At 34.6% G+C, this 21,400-nt stretch overlaps 1 pseudogene; it reads left to right on the forward strand.

The window, feature by feature from the left end:
- The first annotated feature begins 8,390 nt into the window (after positions 1-8,390).
- Positions 8,391-10,672, forward strand: LOC143410454 (trimethylguanosine synthase pseudogene; annotated as a pseudogene).
- The last annotated feature ends 10,728 nt before the right edge of the window (positions 10,673-21,400 follow it).

A 21,400-nucleotide genomic window follows, 5' to 3' on the forward strand; every position in this document is an offset into this window, starting at 1 on the left:
TGCTTCCTTTTAAAACTGGCAGTTTGAGGCACCTGGATCCACATGGAAGTTTCTGGGGTTATCAGGATTGCACCAGAGAGAGAGCTGGGTGGGGTGAAGTGTGTGGATACACTCTGGAGCATGAGTTCAGTTTTTTGAAGGATGCTGATCTAGATGTGGGAAAATATACAGTGTCCCACAGAAACTGGTTGATTCAGTCACTGCCTCCAGGCCCACAGTTATTCAGAGGACATACTGCCAAGGCTTGAACACTTGCCATGCCCTCAATTCCTGGCAGATTCCAAATCGGGAAGTCACAGGAAAGATTCTCTGCACTTGAAATACTTCTGCAAGAAGGAATTTTTAGTTTTTTTTTTTTTTTTGTAATGTTTAAAAAAAAAAACTTGTATTGCTATCCCATGGCTTGATTTCATTCCTCCCAGTATTTGTTATTACATACTTTTATGCAATTTTATGTATTTATTTATTAATTCATTATGTTTATACTATATTATATTATATTCTGTCTATACTCTCCCCTACTATTTTGTCTTTCTTTTGTTCTCATTTTTCTTCTTCTTTCTTCTCTCCTCTTCCTCCCCTTCTAAATTCATTAGTTTGGATCTATTCTTTAGTCTACATTTTTATTTTCATACTTGCAGCTTCTATTTGTTTTTTCTTACTCTTCTCATTTATTCTCTTTCCTTCAATTCCATTTTCTCCTCTGGATTTTTCTTCTTTCACTTTTCTTTTTACGTTCTATATAGTTCAAAATTAACTTTTAAAAATTATTTATTGTTTAATTTGCAGCCTTGTCTATATTATTATAGCTCCTTTTACTTTTCTTTGGTTAGTGGGCCTGTAAGAGAACATTTTAAATAAGTTTTGATTAAACATTAGCATATGGTTTGATTTTAAGCTGTTGCTGTTCCTGGTGGTTAATAGATGCCCTCAGAGCAGTGCTGAGTACTTTGCACATGTTGAGTGGGTGCTTCAATGCTGAGATATACCTCCAGCCTAGCACACATTGTCTCAATAAAGACCCTCATATAAAAATGGAAGTGTTATCAATCCCTACGAATGTGCAAATATTAATATAGGGAAAATCAGAAGTTAAGATAATAAAATAACCCCCCCAAAATTCATAACTCCCCAAAAATAAAATCCATAGATGCTGCAGTCTGGCTGGACAAAATAACCAGGGGATGACAAGCAACTTGTGAAAGCTGATACAGCAGGAGCGGCTTTATTGTAGGTCAGCAGAGGTATTTATACCTAACTCATTGTACACAGCTTGTTTCAATTAACATCACCTAGATACATCAATTAGTCATTAAGGAATCCTCATCATCTTAATAATTACACACAGCTTAACTTAAATAACATCATCTAGATACAGCAGTCAGTCATTAAGGAATCTCCATCATCTTAATGACTCACTGTCCTTACTTCTCAAACCACTCTTCCTAGCAAAGTGCCAGGCGCCATCTTGACTTGTCTGTGGCCCTCAACACATAGACATAAAAGTGGGTGATATATTTGACAATGAATTACAATAACTAAGTAAGTGTTAGCATGATTAACAAATTAGGAGAAGTAAAGAATGGCCTGAAGAAGAAAACACAGGATGTGAAAGAGCATTTCAATAAAGAAGTAGAGATTCTGAAAAACCAAACAGAATTCTTGGAAATAAAACTTAATTAAGTAAATAAAAAATTCAGTAGAGAATCTTACCAATAGGCTAGATCAAGAAGAAGAAAGAATATCAGGACACAAGGACAAGACAGATAGCTTGAAAATTTAAACAATAAAGACAAAAGAAATATGAAGTTATGAAAGAATATTAAGATATTTGGTACATTAAAAGATCCAATTTAAGACATATAGGTCATGAGAAAGAAGTGAAGATACAGGCTAATGGAATAGAACATTTATTCAGTAATAGCAAAAAATTTATCTACTCTTGGAAATGATAAGGATACGCAGACACTGGAGTTACTTAGAACACCAAAGAAACAGAAAAGAACTGTTTTACAAATGACATATTATTAAAATGCCATAAATTAAAACAAAAAAATGATTTTAAACCTTCAAGAAAATTCACATATAAGTCAAACCCATTAGAATAACAGAAGATTACTTAGAAGAAATTCTAAAGACCAGGAGAACTTTGAATGCTGTATTTCCAGACCTGAAAGAAAATAACTGACAACCAAGATGACTGTACCCAGCAACACTATCTTCAAAATCAAATAAGAAATAAAAACCTTCCAAGAAAAGCATGAACTGATGGAAGTCATTATCAGTAAGCCAGCAGAGGATACTAAAGGAATCCTACACAGAAACAAAGGGGAAAAAAATAACCAGGAGAGCTTGAGAAAGAATAAATCTCATTAGCAGATAAGCAAATGTGAATTAGGAAAAAATCAAACCTTTAAAAATAAAATTAAATGCCAGGAAGTAATATACACCTCTCTGTAACAACACTGAATGCAAATAGTCTTCATAATCCAATTAAAAACCGGACACTGACATATTGTATTTAAAAACAAGACCCAACTGCCTATTCTCTGCAGGGAATGCACTTCATTGGCAAAGACATTTATAAACTACAAATGAAAGAATAGAAACTGATTTCCCATGCAAAGGGAATATAAAAGCAAACAGAAATAACTATTCTCATAATTTACAAAGTAGACTCCAAGCAAAAATTAGTCACAAGAGACAAAGAATATTACAACACTTAGGGAAAGGGAACAATCTAACAAGAAGATGTAATGACTATAAATATTTGCAACTCGAACATTGGTACACCTAACTTCCTACAACAAACACTACTGCCAAAAAGTGACAAAGAGTCTTTAATACAATAATACTGGGTGATTTTAGTATACCAATATGGGTCATCCATACAAAAAAATCAACAAAATATTACATAATTAAATAATACCTTAAATCCAATGGACTTAATTGAAATCTAAAGAATGTTTTATCCAACAACAGCTGAATATACTTCTTTTTAGGGTACTCATGGAACTTTCTCCAAAATAGATTATTAGGCCGCAAAGCAAGTCCTAGCAAATACAAACAAGTTTGAAATAATCTTTTCATCTAATCAGATCATAATGAAACACAATTAGAAATCAACAGCATGAAAAAAAAAAAAACAGAAACTACATAAACACTTGGAGATTGAACAATATACTTTGGCACAAAGAGTGAGCAATCAAATAATTCATGGAGGATATTTTAAAATTCTTAGAAATGAATGAGAATAGAAAATTAATATACCAGAGTCTGAGGGATATAGTTAAGGCAGTTCAATAAGGAAGTTTATAGCTATGAATGCCTACATTTAAAACAGCCTAATGATGCATCTCAAGATCTTACAAAAACAAGAGTATACACACCCAATTCCAAAACCTGTTGAAGAAATTAAAAAAAAAAAAAAGCAGAGCTTAAATTAGACAATAAAAGGATCAATGAAACAAAGAGTTTGTTATTTGGAAAGATAGTCAAGACTGCTAAACCCTTAGCCAAATAACCAAAGAAAGAGACAAAAGACCCAAATTAATAAAATTAAAGATGGAAAAAGGAATATTATAATATATACTAATACATTTCATAGAATTATTAGGGATTATTTTGAAAACTTATATTCTAATAACTTGAAAGTTCTAGAAGAAATGCATAAATTTCTAAACAAAATGACCTTCCAAAATTTAACCAAAAGGATACAGAAATCCTAAACAAACCAATAAAAAATAATGAGTATGAAGCAATAATAAAAAGTCTCACAAAAGAGATCCCAGGGTAAGGAAGATTCACAGCTGAATTAAGAAAAAATTAAAAAGAACTAAAACCAATGCTCCTCAAATTCTTCCATAAAATATAAAGGGAAAGAACACTTCCAATTGCATTCTACCACTTACAAATTCATTTTACAAATTCTAAAACCAGATAAGGACATGCCAAATAAAGAAAATGCAAAAATTCTTAATAAAACACTTGAAAACCAAATTCTTAACAAAATACTTGTAAACCAAATTCATACATTACAAAGATCACACACAATGATCAAGCTGCTTTCATTTCAGGGATTTAAGAATGGCTCAACATGTAAATCAATAAATGTAGTACCTAACATAAGTAGAATCAAGGACAATCTTTAGGGTAGAAGAAGATGTCAGGGGAAAGGGGTAGTGAGAGTAAGGGAAATTATTTTGCAGTAAAATTGATAAAATTGTTAAGTGCATTTATGATTATGCCACAGTGAGACTCACTACTCTATATAATTTAATATGCACCAATATACTTGTTGCTTCTTTTAATCTGGTCCCAACATGATATTCTGAGTAACATCCAAATATCTCAAGTCCTTCCTGAGTACATTATAACAGAGAGAAAAAGGGTTAACATGGCCCTTAAACAAGATCACAAATATATGCTGCTACCTATCTCATAAGAATATGGACTCTTTCTGGAAAATATGGAAAAGAATTGCATTCTCCAAACCAATAATTCAAGAACTCTAATAGATACAAATCATCATGTGAATACTTTCCTGAGTGGAAAATTCACTTCTGTTATCACATTATTAAGCTTCTATAAATGTTAATAATACATTCTAAGAAAATAGCCTTACACTGCTCATTATCATTGTGTTATTAAAGTCTCAAAATCTTTTTGTCATTCTAAACAGCATCAGGCAAAGCGATTTTTTGATAGTTCACTCTGTGTGTTAGCTTGACTATACTCAGGGACCCAGATACCGGGAAAAACATTGTTTCTGTATATATCTGTGAGGGTATTTCAGAAGAGGTTAGCATTTAGGCTGGCAGGCTAAAGAAAATCTGTTTTCACAGTATGTGCACTCACTCTTCAATCTAATGAGGAACTGAATAGAAGGAAAAGGCAGTGCAAGAATGAATCCTCTTTCTGCTTGAGCCAAGACCATCCATACTTTCTTCTGTATGGGATATTGGTGCTCCTGGTTCTCAGACTTTCAGATTCAGACCAAGTTTTATACCACTAATCCATCCCTCCCTGACTTTCTCAGGCCTTCAGACTTGGACCCATTAACATGATCCTGTTTCTCCAACTTGCAAATGGAAGAATGTGATACTTCTTAGACTCATAACATTGTAAACAATTGATAGATAGATGATAGATTGATATATAGATAGATAATATCCTATTGATTCTGTTTCTCTGAAGAATACTAATATAAAGTCAAAAAGCTTTAAAGATGTTTATACATATGCACATTTAGTAGACGTCCCCTTCTGTCCTGCTGATATTCTATTTGTATCATGATATTCTATTTTACTCTAGTCATCATTAAATGTTAATGCTGTGATGCATCAGAATAAATTTCTCCAAGGCCAACCTGACAACACCCAGTAACTTTCTGATTATATACATAATTACATTTACCCAGCACCCTCATTTTCAATGAGATCTAGAAATAGATAACAAACCACTTGCTGAATTTTCATTTCAATGTTCCAAAGTACATTTTTATTTGTTCTAATTAGTTATACATGAAAGCATAATGCTTTTGATTCATTGTATACAAATGGAGCACAACTTTTCATTTCCCTGGTTGTACACCATGTAGAGTTGAACCATATGTGCAGTCATACCTTACCTTGGGTAATGATGTTCATTTCATTCCACCATCTTTCCTACCACCATTCTCCCTTTTTTCCTCCTCACTCTGCTCTGCCCAATCCAAAGTTCCTCCATTCTTTTCTTGCCCCCACTCCATTATGGATCAGCATCCATATATCAGAGAAAACATTTGGCCTTTGTTTTGGAGGGATTGGTTTATTTCAGTAAGGATGATATTCTTCAACTCCCTTCATTTATCTGAAAAAGCCATAATTTTATTCTCTTTTAATACTAAGTAATATTCCATTGTGTATATATACCACAGTTTCTTTATCCATTTATCTACTGAAGGGTGTGTAGGTTGGTTCTACAGTTTAGCTGTTGTCCAAAGTACACTTCATTCAACATTTCCACAAGTAAACTTATAATCTTCTCACCCTTTCCCTCCCGACCTTCCAATATCTCCATTTCTTTGATCCCTTATCACAGTAGATAGTATTACTATTCAAAATTCATAAGCCAGAAAATATCTTATATGCCTCCTTATTCTGACTCCACAAATACAATCAAAGTAAGTCCTGAACATTCCCTCTTTCTGAAACATGTATTAATGGCCCATCTTAACATTTCATTAAAAATACATTAGCTCCAATATTTTCCAGTGTCACCCTGAATCATAAAATTTTCTCCTAACTTTCCTTTGGTATGATCTCTCTTCCAATATAACCTTCAAACTATTCCTACAAAGATATTTGTAACATGCAAATATATTACTGTCCTAAGTCTTCATATATTTTGGTATAAAATTCAAATATCTAGCTAGATATAAATGCCCTTCAGTGCTTTTCTTGCTACTTCCCCATATTTATTTTTGGCTCTAGTTTAACTAAAACATGTGCAGTTTCCTGAATGAACCTAGCAGGTTTGTGCATTGGCAACTTTGTGACAGTCTTTTATATCTTTCTGAAACTCTGACCCTACCTCTTCTTTATAGAGTTGTTGACTTATGTCTCACAATACTCTGTACAAGGGTCACATCTAGTGGGAAACCTTTTATCAACATATCAGTGGAATCAATCACCTCTCCTTAAAAATGCTCAACTCCTATCCATATAGAGTTTAACATACAATACGTTTGTTACTGCTTGTTGCATCCTTCAATAGATGGCAGCACCCAATAAAATGCCATTAATTAATAATCCCTAATTTTTCCTATAAAAGAGTATGAATATGACTTCTTTTAAATATCAGGAAACTTTTCTAGAATTCATTCTTCTGCCAAGAATCACTATGATAAAACGTAAAGAGGAATGTAATGAAATAGGATCCATTATCATGATCCTGATCTTTACATTTTTATTACATCCTTCTTTCTGGCTTCCCAGTTTGTTGGTTCTGAGCACTTTTTGAAACTACCTTATTAAACACCTGCTATATTTTGTGAAAGGAGACTGAACAATATGCTCTCTTCTAATAAATTGATTAGTGTGTCCATGCATATACTAAATATTGAATAATTCTTATAAATTTTTCCTGCATGTAATAATATTATAATGAAAAATTTAATATATTCTAGTTTCCTTTCAAAAAAATATTTTTGCTTATTTATAAATTATAAGATTAAAATCAAAAGTCAAACAAGTTTTACAATCTGTCATGTTGATTAATTTTCTTCACCCCAGCATCTTAAACTACAGAGATATACCCTAGAAGATATAATTTTCTATGAGGGATTACTTATATGCCTTCTTCATATTTGTGCACTCTAATTTGAAGCAAATATAAGCTATCTTGATAAACTGAAGGACAAACAAATTGTTTCTAGTATTAGAAAATACTTGCTTTTGCGCTAACATTTTTTTTTCTGTCTTTCAGAAAAAGCTCAGGTCCAGGAACATTTCTCAATCTGGGGATAGGTAGTGAAAGAAAAATAAATAAATAAATAAATAAATAAATAAATAAATAAATAAATAAAAACAAAAAAACAGGAAAAAAACTATTTCCATATAGATATAGATACATATAAATTATATATCTATATTATGTACATAATATTAAGTCAAAATAAAAATTATAAAGGGAGATCGGGTTAAGAGGAGAAAGAACAATGAAGCATAGGGTGCAACTTTACATAGGGAAGACTCTCTGAAAGTATGAAATTGACATAGAGATGTGAAGGTTATGTGTGACCAAACATCTGGTATTAAAGTGATGCACAGACCAAAAGTAATGCACAAACTGTTTGGTATAAAAGCAATGCAAGTATAATGAACAATTAAAATACACAAAGAACAAGCTTAAGACACCAGACAAGTGATGACGGCAGTAGAGTGAACAAAGAGGAGAGTGATCAAATATAAGGTCAAATTGATGACTGGAAATTTTTTAGGACTTTGTAAATCATAATTAGGGCATTGATTCTTAATTTGAATGAGATGAGAAGTGTCAAGTATCACTTAGGTTGGCCTTAGATTCTAAAAAGGGAAAGAACAAGGATATAACCAGGAGATGACGAATAAGGAGGCAATTGCAATATGAGAAACGATGATGGCAGTGAAGTGTTGGGAAACAGTCTTGATGAGATGACAGACCAAAAATAAAAAAGGAAAAGAAGGAGAGAGAGAGAGAGAGAGAGAGAGAGAGAGAGAGAGAGAATATTAACAATAATTACATGGATTTTGTCTAAGCACTTGGAAATGGAATTTGAAATTCCAGAAGAGGAGGAAGATGGTGATTCCCATGACACTACAGAATTGCATGACAGCAAAGACATAGGCCTAGATGAAAGTGAACTTGATTCTGAGGCCGAACTCATGCGAAGTATGGGATTGCCACTTCAGTTTGGTGGAGTGTCTACACATAAGAGTTTTGAGATATCTATGAATACAAAAATCAAGTTAAAGTAAAAAAGAAGAAGAGGAAACATCAAAGGAAGTACTTGGATGAAATTATTATGCAAGAGTCTTGGAGAAAAGAATATGAAGAAGATGACCATTTGGTTTCAGATGACCCATCTTCAGTTGAACAGTATGAGAACACTAGAACATGTGAACTTAAAAATAAAAGGAACATTGAAACAGAAAAATGTTCTGTTGAAAATACATTATCTCCAAAATTTGAAATTACAGAGAATTGGGAAAGGTATTGGAATAAATATGGAGGAGAACTGTTATGACAAACCTGGCAAGAAAAACATCCATATCAAATACTATCTTCTGAACCTTGGAACTTTCCTGATACAAAGGAAAAATGGAAACAACATTACCGTGAACTTTATTGGTATTATTTGGAGCAATTTCAGTATTGGGAAGCTCAAGGTTGGACTTTTGATGCTCCACAAAGTTGTGATACAAATACCATTGCATCTAAAACAGAAATTGACAAGAAAGATGAAAATATTGTGAAAGTGGACTTAATATCTTTTTCATCTTCACCTATCATAGTTGATAAAATAGCTCTGATTCAAGTGGTAAGGATCATAATAAAATACTTGACAGAATTAGTAATATAACTCTGAGTTAAGAAGAAGTAGAACACAGCCAGTTACATTCCTCTGTAAGTTGTGATGGACAGCTAAGGGAAGTTAGTGGGAGAGAGTGTCCTGCTTCTGATCAAAGTAAACCATGTGATGGAGGAACCAAGAAAAGCAACTTATCTTGGAATAGAAGTGCAAATCAACTAGCCCAGGAACCACAGGAATATTTCAGAGCAAACACAAGAAATGACAGGCTGCACACCAGTGGGACTAATGGAGATGAGCGTGAAGAAGATCCACCTGAGCATAAATCCAGCAAACTCAAGAGGAGCCACGAACTGGACATTGATGAAAACCCAGATACATACCTTAATGACAATGATTCCTTTCTGGGATTCTAGCATGGATCAGGACAAAAATACGGTGAAATTCCAAATTTTAGCCATCGAAAGGTCAGGTATTTAGATAAGAATGTTAAACATAAATCAAAGTACTGAGACATGTGCAGACAAAGATGAAAAAAGCACATCTTCTTTACTGAAGAATAAGAAAAACCATTTTGCAAGAAAAGCAAAGCTCTAAGTAAGGTAGAAAAATTTCTAAAATGGATTAATGAACCAGTGGATGTGGAAGCATTACAAGAGTCATCTTCACATGATAATGTGCAAGATACTTGTACCAGTACTGATTCAGAGGATCAAGACATGTCTGTTAGTAAAGCTGATGATCCAGAGAATCTAGAACCTGAAAAGTGTCAGACTGTGTCTTCAGCCAGTGAACTTGAAACAGAAAATAATGAAGGAGACAGTTCAGTAGCATCTATGCCAGAAAAGCAAGATTACATTACTCAAGAAATATCAGACTCTCCTAAGGTAGAAACTGAAGCTGAAATTACAAAGAAGAAGAATAAGAGTAAAAACAAGAATAGATAGGTAAATGGTCTACCTCCTGAGATAGCTGCTGTTCCTGAGCTGGCAAAATATTGGGCCCAGAGATACGGGCTATTGTCCCATTTTGGTGATGGGATTAAGTTGGACAGAGAAGGCTCCTTTTCAGTTACACCTGAGAAGATTGCTGAACATATTGCTGGCCGTGTCAGTCAATCCTTCACAAGTGACATTATAGTAGATGCATTCTGTGGAGTTGGAGGAAATACCATTCAGTTTGCCTTAACAGGAAAAAAGAGTGATTGCCATTGATATTGACCCAGTTAAGATTGATCTTGCTCATAATAATGCAGAAGTATATGGAATAGCAGATAAGATAGAGTTCATCTGTGGAGATTTCATGCTACTGACTCCTTGTTTAAAGGCTGATGTTGTGTTCCTTAGCCCACCTTGGGGAGGCCCAGACTATGCCACTGCAGAGACCTTTGACATTAGGACAATGATGTCTCCCGATGGCTTTGAAATTTTCAGACTTTCCCAGAAGATCACTAATAATATTGTTTATTTTCTTCCAAGAAATGCTGACATTGACCAGGTGTCATCCTTAGCTGGGACTGAAGGACAAGTGGAAATATTACAGAACTTTCTTAAAAATAAACTAAAGACAATCACTGCTTATTTTGGTGACTTAATCTGAAGACCAGAGTCTAAAACCTAAACTGTGAAGCAGGACAAGGACAATGATCATGTAATAATAAGAATATTTTTCATATGAAACACACAAAATGTCTTCCTGTATTCGCTGATATTTTATACCAACAATCTTAAATCACCATGTGATATGGAAACTTTCTGAATTTAACAAATATTAATTAAGTGTTTTGAGACATTTGTATGATATTAACTATGTACTGTCTATTGTAAAGTAAGTTAGTAACCATCTGATATGGAAAGAGTATAGGCTTGCCCCTGTGTTGAATTTCATTGTTTTGTCTGTGTAAATATGTTTTTTTTAAATACGTTTAACATCTTTGTGTGTATGTATGTATATACATGTGTATAAAAAAACAATTGCTGTATTTTTTAACAGAAATGTAAAGAAAAGAATAAACAACTTATGTTCTATATCGAGTTTAGCTGCTACTGAAATAATGTTATATATTTAAAGTCTCCCACCCCCTTCCCGGTCCTTTATTATCTCTCTGAAGATAATCACAGCAAACAGTGTATATAGTTTCTTTGGGAGGATACAAAGAAATTAGAGTGTACCCTAAGGTACTCTTGTCTCCATTGGTATACTGTTCAGTAACCTCCCTTGTTGTTTTTACTTAATGTACTTTTTTTTTAAAGCAGATACCATATCAGTTTATCTTGAAGAGCTTTCCTTGTCAGTACGTACAGGTAGATCTGCCTTATACTTTTTAATGGCTGTTTTGTATTCCATCTTATGCATATGCCATAATTAATTAAATACCAGTTCCCTATTGATGGAAAAAAAGAAAAAGCTTTTGACAAAATACAGCACCCATTTATGATAAAAACACTAAAGAAACTAGGGGCAGAAGGGATTTACCTCAACATCATGATAAATCCAAACCCAAATACATCATACAAGATAGGGGAAAAATGGAAAGCACTTCCTTTAAAATCTGGGACAAAATGATGATAGCCCACTCACACTTATCCTTTTCAAAACAATACTAGAAATTTAAGAAGACTAATAAGACAAGAAAATGAGATAAAAGGAATAAAAATAGGAAAGGAAGAATTCAAATTGTTGACATTTTCAGATACGATGCTATACTTCTAAGATCCAAACACTCCATGAAAAGACTCTAGAGCTAATAAGTAAATTCAACAATGCACCAGGTTACAAAATCAGTCTGTGTGACCAATATTTTCCCTATACACCAATAATGGTCCCAGTGAAAGCAAAACAGAAATGGCCTCAAAAAAATAAGAAATACCTAGGTAAAAAATAATAAGTGAGGTAAAACACCTCCACAGCGAAAACTATAGAATTCTGAAGAAAGAAACTGAAGAAGAACCTAGAAGATGAAAAGACCTCCCATGTTTTGGGATAGACAGAATTCATATTGTCAAGGTAGCAATACTACCAAAAGTGTTATGTAGGTTTAATGTAATCCCCATCCAATGGATAATGACAACCTTAAGAGAACTAGAAATAAAATCAACCCTAAAATCCAGGTGCAGAGACTAAAGACCCAGAATTTCCTAAGTAATATAGAGCAAGAAAAAAAGATGCTTGATGCATTCAAACATTTCATTCCAAATTATGCTAGAGAGTGATAATTTTAAAATTATGGTGAAGTTGTGGACAGAACACCAAAAGCACAGGCACAAAAAGAAAGAAAGAAACTGAATTACACATCAAGCCTGAAAACTTGATTCATCAAGGAACACAGTCATCAGTGAAAAGTCAACTCCCTAAATGCAAGAGAGTATTTGAAAATCATGTTTCTGATAAGTTAAGGTTGATAATATAAAGATCTTTTATATCTCAATAATAAGAAAACAACAACCCAATATTAAAATGGGCAAAGGACTTCCACAGATGTTTCTCCAAACAATATATACAAATGGCTGGGAAGCATATGGGAAGATGTTCAACATCAATACTTGGAGAAATCAAAATCAAAATCACAGGGCGATTCAGCTTCACACACATACCATCAAAGAACCAGAAAACACACTGCTCATGAGAATGTGATGGAACTGAAAACCTTGTGCACTATGGGTTAGAATGCAAAGTGGTGCAGGCTCTATGGAAAACTGGTGGTTCCTCAAATTATCAAAAGTACATTTATATGATGCTTCAATTCTACTTCTGAGAAAACACCTATAAAACATTACAAGAAAGGGCTTGAAGAGATATTTATACACATATGATCAATACAGGTTTGTTTATTATATTCACAGGCCCATTGAAAAAAATTTTTATATTTTTAGCTGTGTATTATAGTTATACATAAACATGGAATATAGTTTGCTCCAATTAAGTCTCCAGAACTTGCCCATTCCCTCCCCTCCTACCTGGCTCTGTTTCCTTTCTTCTCCTCTACTTGTCTTCCTTCCATATATGTATAGTTTTCATACCTAGTGCTTTACAGATATAAATAAAGATGACATTCGCTATAGTCTCTTCATATATGTGTGTAGGATAGTTTGGTCAATTTCATTCCACTACTTCATTTGTTTCTAAGCCCAAAGAAGAATGTTTCACATGCAGCACATGATGGAATCTTATTTTGTCTAAAACATGAAGAAAATTCTGGCTGATGCTAGAACAGGGATGAACCTTGAGAATTCTAAGGAATACATACTATATGATACTACTCATATGAGGTACAGTACACAGATCGAAAAATACAGAGAGAAGAATGGTGGTTTCTTAGGACATTAGGGAAATTGACAATAATTGTCTCATAAATAAGCTTCAATTTTGCAAGATGAGAAAACTTCTGTGGCTCATACTGGTATTGGAAGAATGGCAAAATAAGTGTAAAGAAAACCAGGAATTTGCCTTCCAAAGTAGTTCACATTGTAAATTTTTTTTGTATTTCATCACATATAAAAACTTTTTTTATTTATTTACACATAAATAAAAAAACAAGGAATTTCTCCACTAGTAGAACTGATCAATAAAGAATGTGAAAGAATAATTCAAGTTGAAAGGATGGATAACTCACTCAGTTTTGCCAATAAATAAAGAATATCAATGAGGGTTGCTCCTCAGGAATATTTAAAACCAGTATCATTGTACATTCAGTTTTTAACTCCTCTCCTAATTTGCTTGAGAAGCAGCTATGTAATAATTATAGAGCTCATGAGGGTGCTAGACCATGCACACCATGAGCTCAGGCATGTGCACACATGGCAACAAATAGAGCCAGGCTGGGAAGAGCCTCTGGGAACTTATACTTAGGGTCTTGGTCTTTGTCTTGGAAGATGGAAAATCTGAGAGAGGAAACAATAGATGGACAAACATAAACATTTCTCGAAGCAACAGTCCCTGCATCTATGAATCTCCCATCAACTACCTTCTGGAATCTGTCCCTTTGAACCATTCTGGAGAAAAATGGCCATACCTCACATCTTGTAGGAAAACTCCCCCAAACACTCCTGAAGGGTCATCCCTGATCCACTTCCAATCACTAGCCCAGTATCCTAAAAGCCAGCCCCACTCAAGCATGAGAGGCATATCCACCCACCACCATAACTAATGTAGACAGATGTCAGAAAAGGATGAGAAATCAGGAATCACTTTTGGAGCTCCAGATCAACAGAAACAAGAGTCAGTGCACATGGGAAAGGCTTGCCATCACCAATGTGCTTTTGCCACCCTTACAGCCATGGATGCACACACATGCCACCCAGCCACAGAGACCTGTATTGACTGAGCATTTCAGAGATTTCATTCTGTGTATAATTGGTTAGCTCCATGGTTTTGTAGACTCCAGCAAGGCAGAACATCATGGCAGGACATTATTCTGGAGTAATGCTGCTCAACTTATGGCAGCTAGAAAGTGGACATCATGAGTCCAGGGGCCCAGAATCCTCCTTAAGAGCATGTCAACAACCATGTAACCTTCTACAGGTTCCATCACCTCTCAATATTGCCACAGGCTGGTGTGCAGATATTTACTTTATAGACCTATTGTGGATATTTAAGATCAAAATCAAAACACATCCCTCATTTAATACTTCCTACATAGGGCTGTATATGCCTAACACTATATGCTTATTTTGTTAGAAAACTGGTATTTGTAATCATGACTCTGACTTAACCAGAGTCAAATTTGGTCTCATGTGCATCAACACAGGATTCTAAGTCACTCTCCCATGTAGGTCCTCTGAGTGCCCAAGCAGAACCACTGGCATTAGTACCTATGCAGGACTCCTGGCTGTAGATATCACACAAAATACCTAGCTGCTGCCCATGAGCAAGACCTCCAGTCACCACTCCTATGTGGAACCCCATGTACCAATGTAGATGGGGGTCCACCTTTACCTCTATCTTGGGACACTGTAACTATTGCCATAGTTCCTACACACAGTAGCTTGCACTTGGGGACACTGCATAAGGTCTGGAGAGAGCCACCAGCCAAAACACTGCATGCCACAGAGCTGCATCTCTAAACATGTCTCCCAACACCACCACCCGACCAGACACCCCATCACTGAAAGTAGCTACCTCCATCTTGAGACACATTTGTTGCCAATTTTAGTTCAGACAACTCCCTGCTTGGGACAACAGTTGGGATTTAGGAGCAATATCAAGGTATCTATAGGCCCTACCTCCCCCATTTTCCTGACAGATGCTAACCTGGCACAGTGCTTGCAAATATGTGGCTGGTCTGTAACTCACAAAACCTTGTCCTGACCTGCCCAATACAAAACACCTCTCAGCAACAGGTGCACAGCCCCTAGAGTGCAGTCCACAAAACCTCCAGAGAGAAAGGTTTATGATTGGGAAGTAGAAAAGGAGCAGGTGAGTGAGATACAGTTTAGAGACTGAATTAGAGACCAGGAATTGTGAGGTCTACAGTTGATACAAGGAGATAAGACAAGGTGCCCACATCACACAAGTGATCCCCAAAGGAGATCCTTGGAGTGTAGTCTCCCATTGGTAACTAGGAAAGTGCTATATCCCACTTCCAGGAGCCCCATGTCGAAGACAATCCTTCAACCCTAATAATATTCACCATCCTGAGGGTGGATATACCAGCAAACAAGAGACAACCCCACCTACTAGATGAAAAGGGAAGCAAGAAAGATACTGGTCTCAAACAAAAAACAATCCTTGTATCTTTCTTCTGAGATTTTTTTCTTTTCTCTTTTCTCTCTCTTCTCCTACCCTCACATACCCAACATTTGTGAAACCAAATACTTTTTATTAATTAGTCTACTAATTACTTGGATGTCTGAATAGATATCTCATTGCATTACAGTTGTGTTTTATGTTCGTTTATCTCCTGTTTTTACATATTTTATTTTTCCTAATTGTTATGTTTGTTTTTTTACTCTCTCTATTGTCTTCCAATTTAGCTTCCCAAATCACACTCTTCTTCTCCTGCTACTGACCAACTTTTTAGATTCCTTTTTCATGCTTCCTAAGATCTAATAAATCTAGATTCTCACCTCCTACCCCCTCAACAACTCATCCCACATCTTAATCCCAGTGCCTTCTCTACCGTCAGAATCTGTAGACCCTTTTACAAATCTAGTCTTTGTATTGTAGATAATAATTGAATTTACCATTTCTGTGTATTGTGACAAAACTGTAAATGTCTTAATAGCAGCTATTTGGTTGAAGGGTGTATATTGTTTGTATTGGGACCTCTGAATATTGTTCTTCCCCTTAAAGAAGAGGTATTGGAACCCTGCAGGAACACCATAAGCCTATAGGATGAACACTGTAATGCCTTGGATCCAAAGTGTTAAAAGGGAAGACACATGAACAACATGAAAAAACAAGGAAAGAAAGTGCCCCAAACAAACTAAGATACCACATTATTAGAATTCATGGGAAACACAACAGAAAAAATGACAAATTCAGGAAGTACATAATTAAAATGTTTTGTAAATTGAAGTATGATATAACAGAGAAAATACAAACAGTAAAAGATCATTTTGATAAAGAGCTACATAAGCAAATACAGGAAGCAAAAGATTTCTTCAATAAGAAGACAGAGGTTCTGAGGAAAAAAAATCCTTGAAATGAAACAATAAGCCAAATTTGAAAACTCAATAGAAAGCACCACCAACAGATTAGAACACTTGGATGAAAGGACTCCAGACAATGAAGACAAAATATATAATACTGAAAAAAAATGTTGACCACACACACTGAAGATAGTAAGAAACCATGAGGAGAACATTCAAGAATTATAGAATAACATAAAAACACCAAATTTAAGAATTATTGGGATAGAGAAAGGAATAGAGTTATATACCACAGGAATGAACAATCTATTCAATGAAATAATATCAGAAAAATTTCCAAAAATTAAGAATTAATTGAGAAATCAAATAGGATTAATCAAAGAGGATTACAAAACATCAAATGTACAAAATCACAATATAGCGACACCAACCAAGCACATTATAATGAAAATACACACATTCAGAATAAGAAGAGAATTTTAAATGCCACAAGAGAAAGGAATTAGATTATATATAGGAGAAAAAAATAGGATATCTGCACATTTTTTTAAACTCAGACCCTGAAAGCTAGGAGATCCTAGAAAAACATATACCAACCTCTCAAAGAAAATGGATGCCAACCAAGAATCTTATATCCTCAAGTTCAAGGGACAAATTGACCACAACACAATAATTATGTGTGAATTCAATACACCTCTCTCACAACTGAACAGATCTTCCAAACAATAGTTGAATAAAGAAACTATAGAACTCAATAACACAATTAATAACCTAGACTTAACTGAAATATATAGGATATATCAACCATCTGCAAGCAGATATACTTTTTTCTCAGCAGCACATGGATCCTTCTCAAAAATAGACCATATATTAGGCCATAGGGCAACTCTTAGCAATTATAAAGGAGTAGAGATAATACCATGCATCTTATCTGATCATAATGGAATTAAACTGGAAATCAACAATAAAAGAAGGAGGAAAAAATCTTACATCACTTGGAGAATGAGCAATATGTTAATGAATGATCAAGTGTTACAGAAGACATCAAGGAGGAAATTTAAAAATTCATTGAGATAAATGAAAACACAAACACAACATATCAGAATCTATGGAAACAATGAAAGCAGTTTTAAGAGGAAACTTCATTGCTTGTAGTTCATTCCTAAAAAAAAACAAAACAAAAAGAAAAAAACAACAACAAATAAATGATCTCACATTTCATCTCAAAACCCTAGAAAAAGAAGAGCAAAACAATAGCAAATGTAGCAGAAGGAAAGAAATAATTAAAATCAGAGTTGAAATCAATGAAATTGAAACAAAAGAAACAATTTAAAAAATTGACAAAACTAAAAGTTGGTTCTTTGAAAAAATAAATAAGATTGACAGACCCTTAGCCAAGCTAATGAAGAGAAGAAGAGAGAGAACTCAAATTACTAGCATATGGGATGAAAAAGACAATATCACGACAGACATTACAGAAATACAGAAGATAATTAGAAATTATTTTGAAACTTTATACACCAATAAAATAGAAGATATTGAAGGCATCAATAAATTTCTTAAGTCATAACATCTGCCCAGATTGAGTCAAGAGGTTATACACAACTTAAACAGATCAATATCTATTGAGGAATAGAAGAAGCCATCAAAAGACTACCAACCAAGGAAAGCCCTGGACCAGATGGGTATACAGCAGAGTTTTACAAAACCTTTAAAGAAGAACTAATACCAATACTTTTCAAGCTATTTCACAAAATAGAAAAAGAGGAAGCACTTCCAAGTTCATTCTCTGAGGCCAACATCACCCTGATTCCTAAAACAGATAAGAACACTTCAAAGAAAGAAAACTACAGACCAATATCTCTAATGAACATAGATGCAAAAATCCTCAATAAAATTCTGGCAAATCGGATACAAAAACATATCAAAAAGATGATGCACCATGATCAAGATGGATTCATCTCTGGGATGCAAGGCTGGTGTAATGTATGGAAATCAATAAATGCAACCCACCACATCAATAGACTTAAAGATAAAATTCATATGATCTTCTCGATAGATGTAGAAAAAGCATTCGACAAAATACAACAACCCTTTTTGTTAAAAACATTAGAAAAACTAGGGATAACAGGAACTTACCTCAACATTGTAAAAGCTATTTATGCTAAGCCTCAGGCTAACATCATTATAAATGGAGAAAAATTGAAGGCATTCCCTCTAAAATCTGCAACAAGACAGGGATGCCCTCTCTCACCACTCCTATTCAAGATAGTTCTCAAAACCCTGGCCAGAGCAAAAAGACAGATGATAGAAATTAAAGGCATAAAAATAGGAAAAGAAGAATTGAAATTAGCACTATTTGCAGAAGACATGATCCTATACCTAACATACCCAAGGGTTCAACCAAAAAACTTCTAGAACTAGTAAATGAATTCAGTAAAATGGCTGGATATAAAATCAACACTTATAAGTATAAGGCATTTCCTGTATATCAGTGATAAACCCTCTGAAAGGGAAATCAGGACAACCAATTCATTCACAATATCCTCAAATAAAATAAAATATTTGGGAATCAACCTAACAAAAGATGTAAAAGACCTTTAAAATGAAAACTACAGAATCCTAAAGAGAGAAATAGAATAAGAACTTAGAAGATGGAAAGATATACCTTGTTCATGGATAGGCAGAATTAATATCATTAAAATGGCCATACTTCCAAAAGTACTCTATAGGTTTAATGCAATGCCAATCAAAATCCCAATGACATTCCTTGCAGAAATAGAAAAAGCAATCATGAAATTCATCTGGAGAAATAAAAGACCCAGAATAGCTAAAGCAATTCTAAGCAGGAAGAGTGAAATAGGTGGTATAGTGATGCCAGATTTTAAACTATACTATAGAGCAATAGTAACAAAACAACATGGTACTCGTTTCAAAACAGGCAGGTAGACCAATGGTACAGAATAGAGAACACAGAAACCAATCCACAAAATTAAAACTACCTTATATTAGACAAAGGTGCTAAAAGCCTGCAATGGAGAAAGGATAGCATCTTCAACAAATGGGGCTGAGACAACTGGAAATTCATATGCAACAAAATGAAATTGAATCTTTTTCTCTCACCATGCACAAAAGTTAATTCAAAACGAATCAAGGAGCTAGGAATCAAACCAGAGACTCTGCATTTAACAGAAGAAAAAGTTGGCCCTAATATCCATCTCGTGGGGTTGGGCTCCAAATTCCTTAATAGGACACCTATAGCACAAGAGTTAAAATCAAGAATAAACAAATGGGACATATTCAAACTAAAAAGTTTTTTCTCAGCAAGAGAAATAATAAGGGAGGTAAATAGGGAGCCTACATCCTGGGAATAAATTTTTACCCCTCACACTTCAGATAGAGTGCTAATCTCCAGAGTATACAAAGAACTCAAAAAGTTAAACAACAAAAAAATAAATAACCCAATCAACAAATGGACCAAAGATCTAAATAGACACTTCACAGAGAAGGATATACAATCAATCAACAAGTACATGAAAAAATGCTCACCATCTCTAGCAATCAGAGAAATGCAAATTAAAACCACTCTAAGATACCATCTCACTCCAGTAAGAATAACAACCATTATGAATTCAAAAAATAACAAGTGCTGGAGAGGATGTGGGGAATGTATTGCTGGTGGGACTGCAAATTGGTGCAGCAAATTTGGAGGGCAGTATGGAGATTCCTTGGAAAGCTGGGAATGGAACCACCATTTGACCCAGCTAATCCCCTTCTCTGACTATACCCAAAAGACCTAAAAAGAGCATACTATAGGGACATAGCTTCATCAATGTTCATAGCAGCACAATTCATAACAGCTACACTGTGGAACCAACCCAGATGTCCTTCAACAGATAAATGTATTTTAAAAATGTGGCATTTATACACAATGGAACATTACTCCGCACTAAAAAATAACAAAATCATGACATTTGCACTGAAATGGATGGCACTAGAGCAGATTATGCTACGCGAAGTTAGCCAATCCCTAAAAACAAATGTCGAATGTGTTCTTTGATATAAGGAGGGTGACTCAAAACAGAGTAGGAAGGAAGAGCATGAGGAGATTACCATGAAACAAGGTAAAGAGGTGGGAGGGAAAGGGAGGGAGAAGGGGTAATTGCACAAAAGATGGAAGAAGACCATCATACGTTCACAAAATACATATATGATGGTGTGAGGGGAAGGGAAGAGAGAGAGAGAGAGAGAGAGAGAGAGAGAGAGAGAGAGAGAGAGAGAAGTGTCACAGTAGAATGGGTAGATAATACTGATGGGAGGGAAGAGGAGGGGAGGGGGAATAGGGAGGGCAGCAGAATACAACTGACACTAGGCTTGCTTATGTATACACATGGATGTATTACCAATGTGATCCTGCAATTTGTACACGTGGCAAAAATGAGAATTCATATTCTATTTGAATCAAATGTATGATATATCAAGAGCAACTAATAAAAAAAAACTTCTGGCAAATCAAATACAAAAACATCAAAAAGATAGAGCACCATGATCAAAAATCAATAGATGAATAAAAAAATTGGTCAAAATACAGTACCTGTTCATCTTCAAAACACTAGGAAAACTAGGGATAACAGAAACATATCTCAACATTGTAAAAACTATGCTAAGCCCCAGGCCAACATCATTCTAAATGGAGAAGAATTGACAGCATTCCCTGTAAAAACTGGAAAAAGGGATGCTCTCTTTCACCACTTTAACA

This window comes from Callospermophilus lateralis, chromosome 11, assembly GCF_048772815.1.
Source record: "Callospermophilus lateralis isolate mCalLat2 chromosome 11, mCalLat2.hap1, whole genome shotgun sequence".
NCBI classification, from domain to species: domain Eukaryota; kingdom Metazoa; phylum Chordata; class Mammalia; order Rodentia; family Sciuridae; genus Callospermophilus; species Callospermophilus lateralis.